This window comes from Nipponia nippon, unplaced genomic scaffold (assembly GCF_047370975.1).
Source record: "Nipponia nippon isolate SJK-2023a ecotype South Korea unplaced genomic scaffold, ASM4737097v1 scaffold_18, whole genome shotgun sequence".
Taxonomy (NCBI): Eukaryota; Metazoa; Chordata; class Aves; order Pelecaniformes; family Threskiornithidae; genus Nipponia; species Nipponia nippon.
Genome location: NW_028262334.1, coordinates 6,231,485 through 6,246,174, shown reverse-complemented (window position 1 = coordinate 6,246,174; position 14,690 = coordinate 6,231,485). Strand labels below are relative to the sequence as shown.

The window sequence follows — 14,690 nt, the reverse complement described above, 5'->3', positions numbered from 1 at the left end:
TACACCTCACACCTTTCTCCCCCATTCTTCCCATCTGTAATTACTATTTGATTCCTCACACACTTGCTTTTGTTTCTGCTTTTATGGCTGAAATGGATCCCTGTTTACATTGATATGGAATGCAGGTAACTCTTCAAAGAATTAATTCTGCATAACATTAACTGTAAGAGAACATGTAATAGAAATATCACCACGACTCAAACTTTTAGTACTAGTTTTCATTCCTCAAAGAAAGGAGAGACAGATGAAAGTCCACACATGCATGAGAAAAAACAGTAAGGAAAAATAGGGGCATAGAGAAATTCTCCTGGACCTTAAAAATCCTACCTTGTTCAAGCTGCCTTTCCAACTGCTATTATAGAATTAGAGCATAAGAGAAAAAACATGTCTCAAGTCTGCATGTAACCCATGTTCATAAAGCAAGCTTAGCAATTTATGATGATCTTTTTGAGCAGAAGTTCAATTAGGAAATCCTTATTTGTCAGGGTTTGACTTCCCCGGTTGATGAGATTGAGCCATACATTTTAATCAAGATTTGATTAACATTTCTTTTCCTCCCTCTTCCAACAAAGGCTCAATAATAGGTTCTGCCTAACAACTCCATGCTCTGTTGTTTCCAATGGAGACAGATGAAGTTATATTCCCTGCAGACAGCCTGATTTCCCAAGAACATATCAGTTGATCACCACTATGTTGTCCTGTAGCAGAGACATTTCTTTTATTACTACTTATAAATTTCTATTTAGCATATCTGAAGTATTACAATTAAAACCTGATGTAATCACATTGTTCAATATGCCAAAGGAGTGTGAGCTCTTGCAGGCATGACTTTGGGCCTAGATGTTCATGACCAAACAAGAAATGCAAGCAAAGAACATTTGAACAGGAGTTTAAAACAACCAACTTTACTGAAAAGCAGTTCTCATTTTGGGTGAAATCAAATCACCTCTGTGTACACAGAATACATAGTACCTGAAGTTACCACTTGCCTCCACCTCCTGATTAATGTAAAAAATCAGAAGATGGGTCTAGATGTTACTTCTGAAGGTACACTCTTATCACAGTGGCCCTTCATTTCCCTCCCACCCTAACTCAGTGCTTGTTTAAAGCCTGAAAACACATCTGTTCATAATTGGCCAGTTATTTTTTCACCTCTGTCATCACCTAGAAGGGATACAGCAATCAAGACAGTTGCAAAGAAGCAATCTTCTAGCTGACCCCCTATTCCTCCCATAAGAGTGGGACAAAAGCTGTACGTAGGAAACATGATTGCACAGGATGACCAGTAGATGACAGCATATACTTAACACTAAATTGTTTCCAATCTTTATAACTTAGTTTTTCATTTATTAAACTGAATGAATACACTTTGCAACTCATTAGATACATCCAATAGCAACACAAAACCTTATTTATAAAGCCAGTACACTAACAACATTAAAAAAACATCTAACTTACCAAATGACTTTAGACAGAAGAAAACGGGACTGGCCTATCTGATATACCATGCTTAGATGAGTGGAGTTTTAGCCAAGTACACCAAATGAAGATCCATCTGTTTTCAGGTCAGGAGTCTACAAAATAGTTTCATTCCCTTGTTTTTGTTTTGATTGGCCTCTTATTCTCTGGGAAACAGCATTTTCAAAATAGTTTGAAGTTGAATCATTAACAGTTCTCACATGCTTTGAGCAAAAGTGATTTTGATTTTTAAATCTCTCACTACACTTAGTCCAACCTGACTGGTTGCTGCCACTGAAGCACTAGCCCTACTTGCTCCTAGTGAGAAGATCCTACTTTTTTTAAGTCACTGCTTTATTTGCTTCTGCATCCCATAATCTTTTCAGTCTTCTTTGGTGTGTCCAATTTAGAGAAATCACTCTTCATCTTTTCATTAATGTGCTCAGAACATTTTGTATAAAATAAATAAAAATACTGACTAGTTCAAAAAATGTGTATTTTTGAAAGGAGGGGGTTTAATGCCAAGGCACTAATTAGCCAACACAGATGCAGGAAGTTAGATTTTGATGATGTGATCAGATGTAAAAAGAAGATAATACACAGTCAAAGAGAGAAAAATGATGCATTATACCCTCAAGAAAGGGATTTGATTTGTTTGCCTTTTAAAGTCAAGTGCTGAAGCCGAATGAGCTGAAACCCAGTTTTAATGCATGGAGAAGAACATCTGTGATGGGGATGGTCCAGAATACACAACATATGGAATGATCAGACAAAAGCCCATTTCAACTTCAGAGGAAGAAATGAAATGCTCTCCTCTCCAACTACAGATCCTAGAGAAAATCTCACAGAAAGGGAGGGTCAGTGGTAACTAGCAAACATTGATGTTTCAGATGTAGCTGTAAGGAATACACCTGTGTAACAGCTGGCATCTCAGCCTGTCCTGTGCTGAAGCAGCTATTTTTCCTTTTAACAGCAAAAGCAGCCTCATTTCCTCTGTGGAGCAGGGAAGGGGAAAGACATAACTCATACAGAACAGAACCATAAAGTCACTCTTAACATGCAATTCAGTCATTTCGTGCACAAGATCTTTTTGCTGATAATGCTTTGTACACCTACCTAGAAATCTCTTTTAAGACTATATAATGACATGAACATTAAGAATAGGAGTGGATTAAGACAGTATGCTATGATTAGTCTCAAGATTCACCAGACAACAGTGCTCTCCATCTTCTCACTTGCCCTTTTTACCTTTATTCCAGGAATTTATGTATTAAACAGCAGTATGAAACTCAAAGCCCTTCCATAATAACTTTATCTTTAGCAAATATTCAAAAAAATCATTCTATTATTCTAGATTCTTTTGGGACTGAGCTGCAGAGACACATAAAAGCAAATACCTACTTCAGAGTCTTTCTTTTAAGGGGGACAAACTAAAATAACACATCTGGGGCCAAGGGCTTGTCTCTATTCCTGATGGACTTTGGCACTGCAAATTTCAGTGACAGCAGGCAGTTGTTATTATCCATCACTATATAAACTGATAAAGTGCAAAGAAACCTCATTTTTAACAATGATTTAGGGTGCTGCTAAAGCTTCGTACTTTCCAACTCTGAGTGACAACTCAGAGTGCACGCATAGTTCTTTCCTATAATACAAGTGTTCAAGCTTTTATCATTTATAGAAAATAAATCAAGTATTTATTAGAAAACTAGAAATCTGAAGAAAATTAAATTTGTTTACTCAACCACCCAGCTGGTTAGGTAGAAAAAGTAAACATTCCTTTGAAATCCAACATATTGTTCACTATTAGAAAGCTATTTCTGAAAAAAACTCAGTATTTTTACAAGCAGGAAAAGTGATAGGCAACATGACAGAAGCCAGATTTTTTTCTGCTCTCCCAAAAGCCTTTCTTAGGCTGAAGGTCAGAAATGTCAGACATTCATACATTGTTTTTAGACAGAGAGTTGGCACAGGTGTTCTGGCTAATCCAAATTCTGGTTTCTTGCATGTGGTATTTAAGCAGGTGAAAGAAGACCATCTCCAAAAGCTGTTAAATAAACATGTAAAGAGCATTTTGGCAAGATCAACTCTTACCTTTCAATAGAAGTTTGAAAACATTTTTACTTCACTTCTCTTGTACTTCTAGGAGTGATTCTATGAGAAAAAAATTAAAAATTAATATCCTTTATGTTTCTACACTATAAACAAGCAAACATAATAGATCACAGAAAATAAATCTCCCATCATTCCTTCTTTTCCATTTTTTTGGGGGAGGGTTCTTTGGTTTCAAAAAAAAGTCAGGGAGTTATCCCAACTGCATACCTAGTTGATATAAAAGAACACTTCACAGCCTTGAAAAAACTCTTGTAAGGCATGCCAGTATCATGACACCTAATTTCTACATGAGGAATAACAAACTCAAACTCTTGATATTTTTAAAAAAGTGACAGGCACCTGTTTGTAACAATTGGTGTAAATTCAGAATTTCTAAACATTGTCCCTTATGTGTCCTGTTCAAGGCTGCACAGTAGACCAGTATCAGCCACAATCAGGAATCTGGATATTCCTATTTCCCAATTTGGGATCCCTTCACCAGATTATGATTTTTTCCCTTGGGAATAAGACACAAATATTGCTATTTACTCAGTTACACTTTTTGGATACCAAGCTGACAAACTTTTTTAGTAAATAGCTGCCATTTGTTAATATTCTTTGTAGAACAGTACAAAACACTTGGGATTAAATGTCAGAGGCATCTTAAACCAGGGCTAAAGCATATGCCATAAGCATTAAAGAAGCCCCACTGTCAGTGATATTTACAGTTGCCACTTCCCACCAATAAGTATGGCAATGTGCTTGTGGAGGTAACCTGCATTCTGGCTTCTTCTCAGCCTCGTTTTAATGCCATTCTGATTTATGAATCTACAACTGTAGATACAGCAAAATAAATTTGTGCAAGTCACATGAGACTTTTTTGAGGTATAAGTAATAATGCATACAGGTCTTTTCCTGTTCAAATGACAAAGCAGCACTTAAGGCAGTTCTCACATGAAATATCTTTTTTTAAGCTCTGAATATAGAATCAGGCTTTAAATTCACATAGGCAGTGCTGTATTGGCTAGAATGGAAAATCAGATTTGTGCATGTCAAAGACCAGAATAATTGCATCACGAATAAAGGCAGACTCAGAAGGGCTATTAGGGAGAACAGAAAAGAAGCTTTCTTTTAATTGCTGAAGTGAGACATCCAAATTAATACAAGACCACATCTGTATAATTGAAAACACTACCAGATGAAGTAATGTGTGCTCAAATAAAAGGCAACAAGATATTAAAGTTCTTGTGACATCTTAATCAGAAAAACAAATACAGGCATTAATAAACAGAGTGACTTAGGCAATTATTTTAAGTTTTTAAATTAATTTGCTTTGCATTACTTCATAAACTTGTATGTTAATACCAAATACAGTTTTCCAGTAAGGCCATGAGAACACACACTGGGTATTTAAAAGTAGCTAAGAGTTAACTACTTACCAGATATAAAGAGAAATAAATTGCAACATTATAATTTAAATTCTTATCTACAGCCAGGATCATCTACAACTGATCACCTTTGCTAAACTGTCTTGTCTGCTGATCACAGGCATGTTATCCCCATAGACACTCATTTTTGGATGGCCCTCAGACATTACCTTAAAAAACAAGGTGATAATTGGCTCTGACATCTCAAACACCAGATCCCTGTAGAAGGAGCCTGCAAGTAGAAATTTGACAGAGGTTCTTCAAAGGGAAATCCAGTGAATGACTTTCTATAAGTCCACTAAAACCTCAGCATTAAATCCTAAGGAAATAAACTTAAGCTTTTGATTCACCAGTGTTTTGCACATCGATGTAACCACTTACACCCACATAAATCCAATATAATGGCAGCATTTGCCTCCAAATTGCACAGTACAGTTTTCTACAAAGCCTTCAGTACTACTGCGAGAAGATTTAAGCTTGTACTTGAAAGCAGTTTATTAGAAATTAAAAGGTACATGTACACACAAAGCAGAATGATGGATCATAAGTTTTATAGATCCTGCTCTGCAGGATACAGTCAACAGCAAAAGTTTCATTATTTACTGGTAATGAAAAGTTGCACATAGATATTTATCATTAATATGCCAACTATTTGTTTACATCTGGAACTGCCTATTTGCAAATTGGGACACAAAGACATTTCTTGACAACTGAGACTTAAATTTCTTAAGAAAAGTTGGTTAAATGACACTAAAAAAATAAAGATCCATCTTTTGTGTGACTGTGTTATGCAAGGAGTATCACTGTTTATGTTTTATAGCTCAAGTAAGCCTTGTATCACAATTCCAACTGAAGCAGGAAGCCTTCTGTGCCTTGTGTGGGTCTGTATCACAGAGCAGCTTCAGCACTCTTTCCATTTATGCCCGAATAAAGCACATTAAGACTCTAGTTACTACTTTCAGTGTTCCTCTACTACTGGTTACAGTACTACTAGTTATTCAAGTCACTGTGCAGCAACTTGTTTACTCTATAGCACAGGGCAAGCCATTTTACTTTTGAGTGCCCTTCCTGCAACCCCATAGAATAGTGAGGATTAACTAATATTTCCAAAATGCTCCCTGAAACTTAAGTAACTTAATTTCTAATTATAAAGATCTTGTACCTCCTGCATCTACAAGAGCAGGAAACATGTATGACAAGGTATCCTGAGGAGTTTTCTGAAAAAGCTCTGAAAAAACTGCTGGAAAGGAAACATCACATTCCCACACAAAATCCATGCATTGCTCATGTCCTGAACACTATAATTATTTATTCATTTTGAAATACATTGTTATGATAGTCAAGACTAACTTGTGGCAAGCATCTGAAAGAAAGTGCAAAGCTATTTTAGGACATGAAGCACAAAACATTTACTGTTCATGTATTTTTCTTGAGCCCTTTGTATGTCAAATATTTCCACAAAGGAAAGCATTATTCTTAGAAGATATCTGAAGCAAAAGAAAAACTCAAATTCTCAGACTTGAAGCTGAACTCCAAATAGCAAGATTAAGCTTAAAACAGCTGGCTTCATTATTTACTTGGGGGAAATGAGAACTCTAAACTCACCTATAGCCTCTTACCACTGCCTTATAGGTGCAGAGGAGACAACATAAGAAGAGCTGATTTTCTTTTTAAAAATAATGTTAACCCTATTCTATGCATATCTAACAGTACTACACATACAGGAAGAGCAAGCAAAGATATCTGCTTCATTTGTCCTACACTAAAACAGCAAAAGACTTCAAAACAAATAAGTCCGTTAAACAACAAATTCTCTATTGGTTGGGATCAGATCTATTATTTTTCTAAACAAGCTTTAAAACTAAAATTCACTATGATAATCATTTTCCAAAACTTCATTGACAAAAATTGAAGCCTAAGAAGCTAGGCCTATTTCTTAAAACCTTCGGGTCAATAAGGAAAAATCACCTTTTGTTCTGGTTCCACACAACCTATTTTACAGCTGTTGTTTATCAGCTCAAGTGCACTTTTATGAACCTGAATGCAATATGAAAGTTCTTGATGTATTTTAGAGAACAAGGCATTATTGACATTTCCATATATTAGAGGCTGAAGGAAAAATGCATATTGATGATAGAGTTGTTCCAAAAAGGAAGGAATAAGAAACCATTTAAGATTTTTAGATACTTTCTGGATGTTGGATTAGCCAACTTTAACAGTGACATAAGAGAGAGCATTTCGTAGCTTTGGTATTTTATGCATTCCATTTAATGCAAATACACATTTCACCAGACAAGACAAGATGGCTTGGCTGCTTTTACGCACAGTCAACCACTTCCAAAAACTCTCCTCATGAAATCATGAGCCCAAAGAGATCAACAGCAAGTTTTAACTCAACAAGTGCAGATTTTATTTTTGTTAACACACTAGTCCTTTACTACCATACAGAGATAAAACTTCATAAAGTGCACAAATGTACTGTATCATTTATTTCCCCAGAAGATATCTTGGTATTAACATAGTTAAAACTTCTTTCCAATCATCACTACTACTGCTTTTTTTAAGATCAGGATTAAATGGCAATTACTTAGAAAGAAGCATTATACTTAATTTGCTCATTTGCAGTACCAGCAAGCAGCACACTAACTAGATAGAGTTATCAGCTGTAAAAACCTTATTAAGCAGAAATAGGAATTAATTAGGGTTGCAACTCTAGAATCAAAGCAGGTCAACATCCTAAGGTTGCTTGAGGACTTTTGTTTGACCTACAGATGATTACTACAATAAAATGCCCTCAGGAAGTTAACTCAGTGGGAAATGTTTTATTTATCACTTGCATACACTATATGACTAAATAGCATGATTGCAAGTTAGGTTAAAATTGTTTATTTATTCGAAGGCCTTAAGTTTTGAGTCCAGGCGTTACTGTTGCATAATAAATAGCAACTGTCTGCCATGCCAGCAGTTTAAAAAAAAAACACATAGGATTGCCAGAGCTTTTTATTTCTGTTGTACTTACATGTATAGTAACAAGCTATATATTTAAAAGTTGTCTGTTAAAGAGATTTCTCAGAGTAGTAAGTACATTTGAAGAACAGGAAAAAAACTTCAAAGTTTCATGCTATTTCAACATCATCCACTCCAGTACAACTTTCTTTTCTGAGATGCTTACATCACATCTTGTTAAAAATATATCTGAAAACATGTTAGTTACCTAGCTAGACTCAGGAAGAAAGCCTTAGCATACCAATAAAAAACAATTAAAAAAGCCTGTTACAGTGTCCAAATAGAAGGAAAACCACAAAAGTGATAATTTCTTTCCCCTTTTACTTGAAAACTATTTTGGCAAAGAAAAAAATTGAACTAGTACCATAAGCTGTGACTATACCAACAGTCCAGACTGCTGTTTTAAAGATAACTAGAGCCTAAATGTGACAGGACCACCATTTGATCATTTTTTTCTTGTTACAGAGTAAGGGCAGACCATTACAGACCAACAGGCACCATGTTGACTCTGCTGGACTAGCTCCACCACACATGGGGAATGAAGCTAGGCCCTTCTCTCCTGTTTACATTACATGTAGAAACATATGAAAGAAAAATTTCCTTCCTCCTGCCTACTCAGTACAGGTAGAGAAAGCTGTTACCTGATGAAGACAAATCAGACTGAAAAGCCTGCTGTCCTATATTACCTCAAGCACTCACCCTCCATTGCCACAAAGATTCTTATTTATTGGAGCTAAGGAGGGCACAGGTGCTGAAGCCACAATCCTGAGGAAGACCACAAAGTGCCTGTAGCCACCTCTAGTGCTCAGCAAGCTAGGGAGGTCTCCCTCCTGACTACACCAGGGAGGAACATGTTACTGGCTCAGAACAAGCTGCTCACAACAGACAGCAAAATTAAAAAAGGCTACTAGAAATTCTCACCTCAGATGAGCTACCGCCGCTACCACAGCGACCAAGAACTCCTCGCCTCGCGCTCCTCTTTCTTCCTTCCCACCCTCGCCTCGCGCTCCTCTTTCTTCCTTCCCGCCCTCGCCTCGCGCTCCTCTTCCCTCCCGCCCAGCCCTTTTACCTCACGTGCCGAGCCCTGATTGGCTGCTGACTGCGCCCACCGCCTTTTTAGCTGTTCTTCCCGGGCAGCGGCGGTGTCTCGCGCCTGCTCTCCTCAGGGTGCTGTCTGTAAGTGCGGTGGGTGTGGGCCGCGCTGGGCGTTCAGGGATCGGCCGGAGGGTGAGGGAGTGCTGGGGGGAGTTAGACAAGCCTCCCCCGGTAGAGATCTCTGTTTGTGGGCAGTGCTCGGGGCACCCGGGCTGAGTTGCCGTTCTCCTGAGGGGAGTGAGAGAAGGGAGGGCTTTGGTGTGAGGTAAAGCTGGGGACCTGGAGGGGGGTGCTAGGCTGAAAGCATCCTATTCTCTTAAGAAGAGTCTGTAGTGTGGGTGGGTGCTGCCCTGCCCCTCTTTCCTTGCAGGTGGAATGAGAAGGGAGGGAATCCTGGCCCAGGTGCTGGGACCCCCCCCCCCCTTAGACTGTCTCCTTCTGGGCTGTGAGTACTGAACTTGACTGGTGCTTGAAGGAGGTTGGCAAGGTGCTGTGACCCTGTGGGGTTGTGGTAAGGAGGAGAAACCTTAAAACAGTGAGTAGGCCTTGTGGAGAAGGAAAACTAGACCAGTCTGTCAGAAGCAAGATGGCTGTTCTTAATGATGGTGAGAAAATGACTTGCACTCCTTCTGCCTATGTTAAGCTGTGCTTGTCTTGGGGTTTGAACTAATAATGGGGCTTGTTTGAGGCACATCCCTTACAGCTGGAACCCAGCATCACACTGAACATCACATTTATTCCAATTCTGATTTTTGTAAGGTTATTTGGATTTGCTGTGGGAGTTGCATGCTAAAGATTAGCCATACCACAAGCTAGATATGTATTTCACTTAAACAGTTTAATAGACCATAAAATAATATAGGCCACACTATGTAAGAATTTTGCTCATATTGAGATAGACCTTTTCTTGTTCTATCATTATAAAAAGCCATGGATAATGGTACACTTACCTGTGATGCAATACATGCTTACCATTTGTTGTAAAATTGTGAGGAAGTCTATAAAGAGGATCCAACTTTATCAGAACCAAACTGATGAAACCAACTGTGCGGCTGCATTACACTGTTGTGACAGCCTGCTGAAAGACAGGAGTGCACACATAGTATTGTGCTTTCCACCTGCTGGTCAAGACTGTGACAGGGAAGAGGTGTCTTGAGATTAAAGTGTGCCACAGGCCTGGTTCAGCCTGTGGGCCAACAGCTGGACCATGCTAACTGAAATCAAGATTCATGGCTTTGTTAATGCCACCAAAATTTTAAACAGTCTTTTTATCAACAAGCAAAATGTGTAAGGCCCTGCATTTTCTGGGTGCTATGCTATTTAAAGACTACAGATGACAAATAGTGCTATAACTGTGTGGTCTAGGACAGCTGTCAAGATGCTGCTAAATTTAGTTGATAACAGAATATAAATCTTGGGGCACAGTGCAGTAATTCAGGATTGTGTATTAAAGTGACAGTGTCTTTTTGTGATTGTCTTTTTGCAATGCAAGACAAACTCATGATAACTGGTGCACAGCTGAAGCTGTGAAACATGAAAATAGGTTTTCCTCTCTTCCACTGTATAAACTGAAGAGATCAGATTTAATGAATGCTCAACTTCAATTATTCAACCTATAACTTAACAAAGAAACATGAAGGTAACCATGTTTAACTGTGTTTGCATATCAGTAGATTTCATTATGAGAAAACTGAATAGGGTGCAGAACTGGCAGGGCTTATGTACCTTTCTAGTTCACAGAGTAGCTCTTGGGATTTGATCTGTGACAAGTAAAGCTGGTTCTCTCTCCCTTTCCTGGGAACCTGTGATTTAAACAAAAAAGTTTTGGCTGTCTGCAAGGGGAATGAAACCAGCAATAGTCTTGACTGTTTATAGTTCTAGTTCTCCTTGCTCACGTGATATTCATGTTCCTGTCTTCCAAAATACTGTTTTTGTTGAAAGCCAGATAGTATCATGCAAATACACTGTCATTGTGTAGCTGAAGTTCTCATCCTAAAAGGAGAATGGGAGCTAGAGGCAACTTGGTAGGACATACAAATTTATGATTTTGAAGGTATCCATATATTTTTCAGAACTTGAATATTCAGGATTTCAGCTAAAGATTGACAAATTAAAAAAAAAATTCTTTGGAAAATCCATATCATACACAGAAAAACATTGGCACACAAACTGACCAGGATACAGAAACATAATAGGGCAGGAAGGAAAACAAGAGAATCATCTGGTGCAGCTTAGGTTAAACAATAAGCAAAGAGGACAGCTGGATGATCTGACAAGGAATCAGATAGTAGTAATCAGGTAGCTCTTGACAAGGAATAAGAAGGAGGGGAATTCATTGCATCTTTGGGTTTTCTGCACATCCATTAATATGCAGCATAAACATGAAAAATGCTTTATGCCATCAGTACTTCTTTCTATAGGAAAGAACAAAATATAAGATAAAAATATCCAGCAGCATAAAAAAGTTCTGGTACAGCAGAAGCATTGGATATTTGATAATAACACAGTCAAAAGACCCTGCAGCTCCCTCTCGTTATCTTGGCTTCTCTTGAAAGCTGACACTAACAATATATTTTTGCCATATTTGTTGTGACAGCATAGGTATCTTGCCCAGTATATGCTAAAAGTCTTGCTAGTGTGACCGTGGATCAAACAACATAACCATTTAATTACGCAAAGTGACTTCCTTATTCCTTTCCCATCTTCTATAGGAAATGCTGTAAAATTGCCACTTTGTAAATAGAGATCAAGAATGTCGCTACATCTATGTCATTGGTCTACCAATGAAACACTGCAAAGATAGTTTCACCCCACCAGTATTAAAGGGAGAGAGCTGGCTATAAGCACTTGTTTCTTCTTGGCCTCTTCCTTTGTTAGTTCCCTTATTAATGAAATATTCTGTACTGTCCCTGTATTTTTTGTCTGCCTTCCCCCTTTCTATTTTGGTGGTTTTGCTGAAGTTATTACTGACTTCAAATATCAAACAGGTAGCTGATATTGATTTCTCCCCCTGCCATGCACTAAAATGTAAATGGAGGTGAAAGAGCCTTGACGGGGAAGAGAACCCATGACACTTGTTATAGAATCATAGAATGGAATTGGAATGAGTTGGAAGGGACCTTAAGGATCCTCTGGTTCCAACCCTGCTGCCATGGTCGGGGACACCTTCTGCTAGACCAGGTTGCTCAAAGCCTCATCCAACCTGGCCTTGAACATTTCCAGGGAGGGGTCATCCACAACTTCTCTGGTCAACCTGTTCCAGTGTCTCACCACCCTCACAGTAAAGGATTTCTTCCTAATATCTAATCCAAATCTACCCTCTTTCAGTTTAAAACAGTTACCCCTCATCTTATCACTGTGCTAATTTTCTAAAAGACTGATTATCTTCTTTGCTTAGACAGTTATGCTGATCCCTAGACATCCTTGATGTATTCTTCTGACAGAAGGAATTAGACTTATCTGATCTTGTTTACAAAAACATATGGAAAATTGGTTTTGTCTCAGCATGATATTTTTTAGTAGTGTAACTGCTGACTCAGGTAGACCTTACATCATGGAGAAAAAGATCAGAATTTAACTGTTCAAAGAGTAGCAGAGTTTTTTCACATCTTTTAGCTGAACTATTTAACTATTAAAATGAACTGGTTTGCTGATAATTTTTCTTGGAAAAAGTTCCAAGTGCACACATTTGAAAAGGAACAAATCCTCCATGGTGTCCGGATTGTTGACCCTGCTTTTGTTTTGGGGAAATACTTCTTTTTTCCCAGAAAGTCGCTGCACTGATAGCTTCAGGTCCACTGAAACTCCTAAGTGTTTGTTACATACTCTTAGTTATCCATAATTGAATATGCCATTAAGATTTTGGTCAATTTGAGAGTATTTCGGTTCATTGGCTTTATAAAATCTCCTGGGTTCATCATTACATTACCTTTGCTGCATACCTTCCCTCATCCCTGTCATTTTCCAGTTAACGCTCAAGCCTATTTCCATGCAAAGGGCTGGTGCTTAAGACATGAACAAACTGCATCTTAGTTTTACTTGTTAACATTTAGGCCCCAATGAAATCCCTGATGTTGAAAACATTTGAGTTAATTTAGGCATTAGATTTAGCAGGAATATTCATATGAGTAAATGTTTTCACAATTGCTTTTGTCCCAGAGGACAAAGATTAAATGAAATTTGATGCTTAATATATTACTTTTTCCTGTGACTATAAATTTCATAGGAGTACACTGCTTTTTCATTCTTTTCCTTTAAAATGATAGCTAAAATGATGAGAATTATTAAATGGAATCTATCAAGACATAACTTATGAATTGGTAATGTGACAATATAAAAAAAATCAAATCCATGCTTCCTTTGTGTTGGTAACACTTGGTTTTCTGTAAGACCAAAGTTCAGCCTCTGTAAATCTCACTACAGTTTTGCATTCAGATTGGGCACAGAAACAGTGTCATTTTCTGAAGAATTCCATTTTTTTGTTTCTAATGAGCTAGCAAATGTAGTAGTGTGGCTTTTATTACTCTTCTTGCTTACATGCCTGTGGTTTTTTTTCCTTCTGAACCATAGAAAATTGTTTGGCATGTCTTAGGCTTAATAAACTGTGTAGGTTCTTCAGGTAAAAAAATATTACGTATCGGACCTAAGTAGTGAAGGTATTTGTGATGATGATCATTATCTGTATTTTAAAGAAGTGAAAATACCATTGAAAGAGGGCAGGACTAATGGTTCATATACTGCTTACACAAATCTACTGCTTCAGCCTGGTTCACTTTTATATCCACATAGAATGGAACTGAGATTGTTATTCTGGGTGTACATCCAGGGATATATGTTTGAAAGCATTGGAGTTAAAGGCTGTGGAATTCAAGCTTAATTTTTTTAAAGTTCACATTGTTGGTATAGATTATGCTGTAATTTGTCCAAGAGATGCAGGTGCAAAATTATATGGAATTTATTCTGATTACAGTTAAACTAGGATCAGTGTGCCCTTTTACCATGCCGTAAAGGGTCCTTCCCAGGCTTTTGCTACTTTGCCATCATGAAGGGGATGTCATCTACTTTCTGCAGCTTTTTAGCTGAAGTGCCTTTTTCATGTTAAATCAAATGAAAACTATTCAATACTTAACTGTTGTTGCTGTTTTGTTACCTGGAGCATTTGCCTGACAAAAAAAAAAAATCACTGAAATATCCCATAAGACTTCTTATCATTATCAGCTTGACAGCAGTGTAATGTTTTGATTTAGATTAGTGACTCATGATGGCTGCTATTAAAACTTTTGCTTTCCCTGAAAACTGTTTTTCAATTACTTTTTTTTTGTGACAAGATGAAGGAGTTGGTGTTGAAGGTGAATTGGGATACTTTGTGTGGTTAGGATTCAAGTTCTTTCTATTTAGTTATTTTCATTCTTTATAAAACATGGCTTTATTGTTTTTTTATCATTTAATATACTCAGTTGAAGTTGAGAGAAGTTACCTAATAATTTTGCAGCTAAGAACTCTTATGTTTCAAAGGCAAAATAATTCAGCTGAGCTAAATAAACCTTGCAAAACCAGGATGTATTTATTCCTCACCAAGATCATTTCTTGAAGTCTTCACTGGGCATGAAG

At 37.6% G+C, this 14,690-nt stretch overlaps 1 long non-coding RNA gene across 2 annotated transcripts in view; it reads right to left on the bottom strand.

The window, feature by feature from the left end:
* The window catches only part of LOC148056079 (uncharacterized), a 47,637-nt gene extending 38,626 nt beyond the window's left edge, over positions 1-9,011 (bottom strand). For both annotated transcript variants that reach the window (XR_015704135.1, XR_015704136.1), the window contains exons 1-3: positions 8,907-9,011; positions 5,150-5,211; positions 3,553-3,612 (exon numbers count right to left, since the gene is read on the bottom strand). This is a non-coding gene — a long non-coding RNA (uncharacterized LOC148056079). The remainder of the gene's footprint in view (positions 1-3,552; positions 3,613-5,149; positions 5,212-8,906) is intronic.
* Positions 9,012-14,690: the final 5,679 nt, after the last annotated feature.